Here is a 10,000-nt window from a genome sequence, read left to right as displayed (position 1 = left end):
GAAGAGGTAATCAGGGACCTAGGGACCCAGGTTGACAATAACCTCTCATTTGACACTCACATTGCCAAAGTGGTTAGGAAGACCTTCTATATTGCCCACCTTATCATGAAGGGTTTCACATCTAGATCAAGAGAGGTCATTGTGCCCTGTACTCTTCTCTTATCAGGCCAATGATTGAGTACAATGCCCCATTTGGGATGTATCTCACCCGACACCTGCAGCAGTTGGAAAGACCCCAAAAGTTCCTCACCAAGACGATAAAGGGTCTTAAACATATGTCATATGCTGCCCGACTGAAAAAACTCCAGCTCTATTCAGTCACATACTGCCTACTCAGAGGTGATCTGTGCCTGACGTACAAGGCCATGTCCAATCCTGAATTAATGGACATGCTCCACCTCAGAAAATCCAAATCCATCAGAGCCACGAGAACAAGTGACTTAAACCTCAACACAGAAATAAATAGAACGCGCTGGAGGGACAGATTCATAACCCAGAGGCTCCCTACACTCTGGAACAGAATCCCAGTCCATGTTAGGCAGAGCCCCTCACTGACTCTATTCAAGAGAAATCTCGACGAGTGGATGGGAGATCGTAGGTTTACCCCGGGGGTCATCTCTGTGTCACTACTAGACAGAGGCATAGTAAACTAAACCCTAAAATGGCGTAGTATTCTCATCCTAAGGGGTGGTGTAAGCCACATACACTCTGGCTAGGCTTATAAATGCCCTAGGGCAGATAGCCTAGTACGAACCTATGAACCTATATATATATATATATATATATATATATATATATATATATATAGATGCAACTATAGATATAGATGTAGATTTGGTTACAGATATAGATATGGATACAGATATAGATATACAGATACAGATACAGATATAGATATAGGGTGAGATGAAGATATAGGTGGTCTCTACAGACATAGATAATCCAAGGGGTTTTGTTGTTAGATCCAGGAGGGTGTTGGTTAGAATATATTTAAGTCGAGACTTCTTTTGAATGCGTGTGTTTGAAGTAAAAGAGGGGGATGAATGGTGGTGGGCTGAATAAGGAATGATCAATGAGGGATGTGGAGTTTATTGATGAGAGATTGCTAAATTCTTTAAGGAAATTTTCTGGAGAAAGGATTGTTGTGCAACACTAAATGGTGTTTGTATACACCATTTAAGAAGATTAATTTATTTCAAAAAGTGTTTGGGGAATTTAAATGAGAGTTTTGTTTTTTGTTTGGAGATTGTATTTGTGTTTTCAGATATACTGCTTGACAAGTTATTTAAGGCTATAATAGATACCTAGATCCCAGTCATATGGGGTTTGCTTCCATTTTTGCTACATCTCACCCCTTAGAGTGAGATGATGTTTCAATTTTGTGGATAGCCATTCAGTTTTGGTGGGTTTATAATGGTTGTGGATAAGTGGGAAGAATTTATCTTGGAGCTGGAGATGAAAATTGGTTAGGCTTATGACTGCTGCATTAGGGTAATCTAAGGAGAGTATATGGTGCCAGTTGTGTATGTATATAAATTATAGCTCTGAGAATCCCAATAATAACCCAATTATTTAATGCAAATGGTTAGCATTTTCATTCACTACAATGAGTCTGAAATTCATCAGACAAACAATAAAATAACAAAATAGTTTAAATAGGGAGCAGCATATGTTACATGGGGAACACTACTGAAACTCGAACCTTTGAAACCTCGAATTTCAAAAGCTCGAGACCATGTAGCCGAAACCCCACATTACCGAAAGACCAGAAGCGCGAAATTCAAAATCCCGATGTTAAGGGATTTTGAGTTAGTGCTTCTGGTGTTGTGGTTCAGGTAAGCATGTGTGTGTAAGTGTGTTTGTGAGGGGCTTTAGTGTGTGTAATTGTGTGTTGTGACTGTGGTGTATGTGTGTGAGAGGCTGTAATGTGTGGGTGTGAGTTTGCCTTGTGTGTATGTTTGTGTGATCTTGGAGTTAGAATATTAAAGTAGGGGGGTGTGGGGGCACAGACTCCCACATGAGAGGTGCAGAGAGGCGAAGCCCCCCTGCTTATCTTTAGTGTAGGGTGGTTTGTTTGATTATGGGGGGAGGCTGTGTGTATGTTTGTGTGTGTGCTTTATCTATGTAGTGCTTTTACGATTTTGAATTTCGCGGTTTTAATATTTCTGTAATGTGGGGTTTTGGGCTTATAGTCTCGGTATTTAGGTCTTCGGGATTGTGTTATTTCTGGATTCAGTAGTGAATCCGTTACATGACATGTCATAAAACCCATGATATATTTAAAATGCTAAAAACTGAATAAAGAAGCAGCACATATACATCTATCTCATTTATTGTTATATGCATGTAAACATGAACTCCACATTTGTTTTAGCCTTATAGCCTTCAGTTTGGATTTAATGATAATGTAGTAAATGGCGTGCCATGATTATGCTGCAGTATCAGGGCAACAGCAGTCCAGGTGAGTGCTGCTCTGGTGTAAGCCCCAATATTAACAGCACTTTGGAAGGAACTTAACATTTGTTAAGCTTCTTTCTAAGTGCTGCAAATATCGGATCTCGCACTAGGCATAGAGTACTGCCTGTGTTTGCTAATGGCTCTACTAACTTTAAAAGCCAGTAAAACACTTTGTGATTTTTTTTTTCTGTAACTGTTAGTGCATGGAGTAGATAAAGCTCTATGCACTATAAAGAATAATTATTGAGTCTCTGATCAAAACCCTCAATTGTGTGTTTTTGAACTAGATGTCAAGATTCATCTTTTGAGCTTCACTTATGAGGCAAATTTTTTTGGCATCAATGTCGAGAACACATAATAATGTGATTACAATAGGAGACCCAACCATAATCCTGTATATCATCATTGAGGTTAGGAGGCATATAACCTATTAATATCGGTCAATACCATGTTTTCCTATTTCTGTGTTACCGCTTCTATCATACAGAATCAATCTGTCTAAAACATAAAATATAATTTTCTTAAAAAACTGAAGAGCCAAGTCTGAAAAATGAATGGTATATCATAAATGGTCTATAGCTATATTGATATAAACAACAAACTCCATTAAATTGTCAATTTCACCCCTCTATTACAAAGCATATAATCTGTTTGACTAACACTTATGTTAATAGGAAAACAAACACATCTAAAAACTAATTAAAATAGTGAATAAGAAAGTACATAAATTAACATATCATGATATTCCTAAAACCTACCAATTAGCCCCAGATAGTTAAAACTTAAATGCCTTATTTTAAAGGTCTAGCATCTAAAATACTTTAATACCAATCATAGCAATCAGATATGACTGAAATATAACCAATAGTGATTAAGCTTTCGATCTTATTCAGGTGGAAGAGTAATTAATACTGAGCTAATAGAAAGGAAATAAAAACTCAGATACTGAATAGATGATTAAGCTTTCGCTTCCACCTGAATAAGAGCGAAAGCTTAATCATCTATTCAGTGTCTGAGTTTTTATTTCCTTTCTACTAGCTCAGTATTAATTACTACACCTAAAAGAAGTCTGAATTTATATATATATATATATATATATATATATATATATATATATATGTATATATATATATATATATATATATATATATATATATATATATATATATATTAGATTTTGTATGAGGCTGAGGATGGAAGGTATTAGATTACGTTGATTGAGAGAGTATTAAGGCTAGAAACTAGGAAAGGTAGAGGGAAACATGAGGAAAAAATGAAGACAAGTTAGAAAAGTGTTACTGAAGATACCAAAAGGTACGGATTTTAGACGATGGAAGTCTTAATGTGGGCAAGATGGAAACTCAGAAAAATGTCTTGGCAGCTGCTGATATCTGGTCTTTAAACATCATCCTGTAGTCAATAAGTATCCCCATGTTACAGACACTTGAAACAAATTCCCACTCATTCTCTTTGATAAAATTAGGAAACTGGAGGAACCTATGCTGGACAGATTGTAGTACGGCTTAGCATTGCCTTGGCCCTAGGTCTGAAGTGGATTGAGTTTAAAGATCAAGTGCAAAGGTTTTCATACCACTTCTTTTTGTTTCAGTTATGCAGTTTTTAATTTAGTTACATCAGTGTTGTATGTACTGCATGCTGAGTTTCTATTGAATTAATTCCTTATTCTTTCTGATGATGCCATACGGGAGGCTAGGATTCGTAGATCAATATCTCAAGGTACTGAATTGAAGAGAGTCTCTCAATACCAGATGTATGTAGCAATGATTTTGTTTAGGAGACATTAAATCCTTACCACTGAACACCGTACAGCTCAGCTCCAGCTGGTAATATGGGTGGTCACTCCAGTCAAGAAGGTACCAGATGATGTACAGAGCATGACACTGCTTACCACTGATTAGCAGTCTTTATACCCAGTTGTGAGATGAAGTCTGTTGAGTTCTGAATCTGTGGGTACCTGTAGGAAGTCCATTGCAATATCATTTCCCTTATTTTTGGTCCCCTCGTACCTCATTTTTACTGGCCCAGCACCCAGTACCCAATTTCTACTCAGGGTCTGACAGCTACTTTACAACCCCTCTGGACTTAATCCATTTTTGCTGGAGCCAATAATGGATCATGAGGGTGTTGCGGGGCTCAGTAAGTCTGTGGTTCCATCCTGGGGGGAGATTTTTTTATAACCTACCCCTTCCCTTTCCCTGTCCCCCATGTTCATTGTTTACATCAAAGAGTAAATCCATTCTTTAAACCACATCTACCCTTAGAGAGTCTATCAGCGAGTACCTCCAACATGGGATGTGCACACCCATCCCTTCTCTTCTGCTCCAGCAGTCACTCAAGCCTACAACTGAACACTGATCGGCTGCGCCATAGTCATGGCTTTATCCCTCTATACCTCCAGAGCAGCTGTAGCATTATTTGTCTTATCATAGATGCAGGCAATGAAATTACTTAAATACTATCTGTTTAGGAGTGTCTATTTAAAACTTCTTTGTTACAAAAATACTGGTTTTACTCATATCAAATATTTTAATTTATTTATTTAGTTTGTCCTTTTAAGCACTTTTAACTTTAGAGATTTTTAATAACACGATTGTTATTTTTAGCTGAAGAATGTTTATTGTTTATGCATTCAAACATGGAAATAAATCCAAATTAGAAATAATGGTACAATGCTGTAATTGTAATACACACATACTGGACATTGTTTTACATTGATGATGTGCATAGAACTGTATTTAACTGATCCAAGAGTATGTTGTGGACCACCGCTAGAAAATTTAAGTCCATTATTTTTATCTATATGTCCCACAGTGATTGGACATAATGCAGGTTGTGGTATATCATGCATTACTGACAAGGCAGCAATGATTATAATGACTTCAAGCACACTTGGTCTTCAGGTGTTTGATAAGAAGATAAAAAGCTGTGGGAGCATGTCTCCTGAATCATAAATGGTATGAGTGGTCATGGCAGTGCCATTAATGCATACAGGTGTACTTTAACTGATATCTGGAATCTATGCTGCAAAATATCATGCCACATAAAGACTAGCAGAATGTATAAGAAGGCAGTTTAACACCTTTCGTTACTAAACATAATGATGAATCAGCAACTCAAACTCTGCCTGTGGCAGCTATGAGTTTGGCAAAACTAGCCAGTGAGCAGGTTTTTATATGTACTTCTTTTTCTTCCCATCTCCTCACAGCTGACTATCATCTGTCCCCCAGCTCCTCTCCTTTCCTCTTTCACCAGGTTGGCCAAACACAGCATAGCCCCCTCCATCCTTGGGCTGAACCTGACCATATATGTGGGGTTGGTGAAGACATCTAGGATACTGGTTCAACACCATGTTGCTGTTTGATAACATGTCCTAATAACCGCCACCACCCCATGACAGCCTCTATGAGGTTTGTTTATTTTGTTGAATTAGTAAGTGAATGCTTGCTTCCATACATGTACAGCCTCTGACTAATTACTACAACCCTTATAGCATATAGCTTGCAAGATTCTTAATGCTGCTATATAGAAATGAGTCTATGCTGCTTCCTGCTCCTCATTATGCATGAGTGGACATCAGCTACTTACTCCCACACCCTGCACAGCCCCTCCTGAGGCATTAGTCAAACTTAAGTCCCCTATGTCACAGTAAGGACTTTTCCCTCTGTGTCACAGGGTGACTCACACATGTACTTGTTGTCACTATTGATGGATATGTCCATTACTATGGACATGTCTTTCTACCGATCAGTGTAAGATGATAAGAGTACACTTGTCCATAACTAATCAGGTATATTTTATTCCGGTTTGTGTTGCAGAGTTTGACAAGCGTCTGCAAACTGAATCACACTTTAGTGCTCAGATTTCTATTGCATTGATGCATTCATTTTTTTTTAATCAAGTAAGTTGAATAACCCGAATAGAGAATTTTCAGCTATAACCAGAGCTACAGTCAAATTTTATATCAATTTTAAAACAAGGCATGTGATCTCTGTTAGAAAATGGTTCAAGCAATTCACCTTAAGCTTTGATATTTGGTGGAAAGTAACAAATTAAAGGATGAATGAGAAGAAGAATTAAATCATGTTTTTACTATGCATACACACCAAAGAGGTGTATCATAGATTAAACAAAGTCATGAGGCCATTACTGAAGGTTTACAAATACAGCATGCCAGGAATGTGAATATTCTTATCAAATTCATTTCATCTCTTCAGTTGTTCAGTAAGAACTAAAGTTAGTGAAGCTCCTGACATGTCAACAGTTGGCAAGAGGTTGCTAAAAGGGATATTTTTTCTCTCTCTAACGTAGAGCACCCATGGAGATAAGTGGCTTGTATGTTGGCAATGAACCAAGCTGATCCACGTTTTCTGCATACTTCAAGGAGTAATGAAAATAACGCGTTTGTATCCAGCGATGGACAGTATTTATGTCATTAAACTAGGAATTATAGTAGGTGGTAAAAGCTCCTGGAAAAAGCAGTGCAATTAGTGTGTTCACTAGAACAAAGAAAAATGGTGGTATTAACCATGAAGATGGTAGCACTGGAGGATGGTCATGATGGAGAGATTTCTCCGGCACTTTCACCACATCTCCATCTTAAACGGTACCCACAATCAATTAGCCCCACCAAGAGTATTGTTTTATTCTTTCAAAGATAAGCACAGATATTGCAATGAAACTACTCTGAACCAAATGGTGGGATTATGCCCGGCATTTCATTGCTTTGTAAATGTTACAAATGTGTTCTGAAAGAACTAACCATAAACATAAATGTGTGCATCTGTATATGATGCAATTCCACCCTTTTTAGATATTCAGCTGGAAGGCAATCGTGTAAGACAATTAACTATTCAAATTTGATTTTAGAAAAACTACTGAGTTGTATACAGAATTATATAATTTTGTAGTATTTTGAATGTATTTATTGAATACTGAATTAGAAGTACAAGTTGACATCAATATGAGGTAATTCAGTATTACCTGAGTTGCACCTGTTAGGTAAGTGGATGTAACCCAAGTTAGGCCTCAGATGACCTAGGATCAATAAGTAAACTGGGCACTTCAGGAGTTATGTAGGAGAGATAAAAGATAGAAACCATTTTGTCAGAAGGGCATAGGCAGAGTCCCTCTGCAAGATATTCTCCTGCATAAAAGATAGATGTTGCATCTCCTGTAACCCTGAAATTCATGAAGTACAAACCTGCCAAGATGTATTTATGTACTTTATCAGGACATAGCATGTATTCAGAAGTATGAATTCACACAGGGACATGTCCAGTATAACTGATAATGAAAAGTGCTTTGCTGAGAAAATTTTAGGAGCATGCAAAAAAAATATTTCCAAACTCATGCTAGATGACACCTCTAATATCCAGTTCTTGCATCCTTCTCCAGTGTCCTATTATAGTAGAAGTCAGAAGGAAGAGATATATAAACAGAAAGTAGGGGCTTGGGGGTTGGGGGCTTGATGGTCACAGGATGGAGAGGCTACAGATAAAATGAAAAGTAAAAAAAATCAGTACTACTGGACTTAATATCACTTCTCACTAATGTAATAATTATTGAGTTTAGGTATCAGATTTCAGAATGTTCCAGTTTACAACAGTCATCCCATAATAGAGTCATTTTCTAAGAAGCTGCTCTCTCTTGCTCAGGATTTCACTTTTTTTGGGACTATCAAGATTAGCCTGTCCATGGAGAAAATGCTGATGGTTCATTCATGTTTGGACATGGCACTAGGCATCTATACTGACATAGATGTTATACAAGCCAGTAACCTTTCTGTGGTACAGCAGTGATCATCCATCCTTATTGGGGAAAAAAAATGTAGCCATCTGATGATTTATAATAGCATGTATGTTTTAGACTGGCCTGGGGATTTATTAACTTCCCCTGCTCTGGCCATACAACCCATGCTCAAAATACTCTTCAGTCACAATGCAGTTTTTGCACTTTAGAAACAAATTAGCAATAAATGAGGTATGACCTAATTAAGAGCTAATTTTCTTGTTGCTGAACTGTGTTACCTGTGTTGACATGCAAATCAGCACCTGTAGTGGTTGGTAACTGTAGCAACTTCATCATGTACGTACAGTCACCCATCCCCACTCAGTCACTCACACACACACACACACACAAACACACACACACACACACACACACACACACACACACACACACACACACACACACACACACACACACACACACACACACACACACACACACACACACACCACAGTGTTTACCTGTTACTGAACTGACTGGATGTTCCTGATGTCTCCTTTTCTGGCCCTAGGCTGGCATACAAGGTTGCAGACCCATGTCATATCCCTGTGTCTCTGGTTTCTAGTGGTTCTTCCCATTCTCTTATGTCTATTGGTTATGCTAATTCATCAGTCTCCATACTAGTTTAAGTGCTATTACAGCATATGCCTGTAAAGTAAACCCTGGTGTCTAGTGGCTCCCCCCATTCACTGGTGTCTAGTGGTTCCTGCCACCTTCAATCCCCACACTGTCTGCAGTACCATTGTGGCAGGAGAATAGTATACCTGGTGTCTAGTGTCCCCCCACCCACTGATCCCTGTACTGTTATAAATGTTACTAGGGCACTACAAGCCCCCGAGCTCCATAGTGGCTTAGGTGGTATTCAGGCATGGGGAATATTTCCTATTGTCTAGTGTCCCCTCCAAACTCCATACTAGTTTATGTACTGTTACAGCACAGGCCTTTTCATGTCACTCCTAGTGGCTAGTGTCCACCTCATCTCCATTGTCTATTAATGCCTGGTGACTACTCGTCCCCTTGTCCAATGTGATTGACTCTAGTCATTAGTCTTGGCATGTTCAGGTGTGCAACAGCCACCCCAACCCACATGCACACACACACACACACACACACACACACACACACACACACACACACACACACACACACACACACACACACACACACACTATATGCTTGATTACACATTAAATATGAATATCAAAGGTCCATCTTTCAAACAATTGTCTCTGGCCTACAATATGCAGCTGTGTAGATATATGACATCATAAATTATACTATACTAAAATTTTCAAATGGCTTTTCATGCATAATGCTTATATTGAATGTATTGTACTTTCTTTAAGACATTAACCTTCAGTATGTCTAATTGTGACCTCCAGTTTCATTTCTAGAACAACATTGCTGTGGTGTTGCATTTGTTATGATGTAGACTGAATTTTAATCAGAAGGACATTGCCTACCTTCTGTTGCTGTAATTTAAACTCATATTTAGCGTTGTTACCTCACAGCAAGAGGTTCTCCTGTTCGATTCACGGCTGGAGTGCTTTCTGTGTGGAGTCTGCATGTCCTCCCCACGGTTGTGTGGCCTTCGAAAGACATGCGTGAATGGGTGTGCCTTCGCTGATGGTTGGGCATCGGGCTGGCAACTCGGCACCATAAAAATCGATTGCCAATCATTAGCGGACCGGAGTTCCGCTGTGGCGACCCCTAACTGGGAAAAGCCGAAAAGACA

Source organism: Protopterus annectens, chromosome 6.part0 (assembly GCF_019279795.1).
Source record: "Protopterus annectens isolate FY-2018-M chromosome 6.part0, PAN1.0, whole genome shotgun sequence".
Classification (NCBI taxonomy): domain Eukaryota; kingdom Metazoa; phylum Chordata; order Ceratodontiformes; family Protopteridae; genus Protopterus; species Protopterus annectens.
This window is presented reverse-complemented; position numbering follows the sequence as displayed.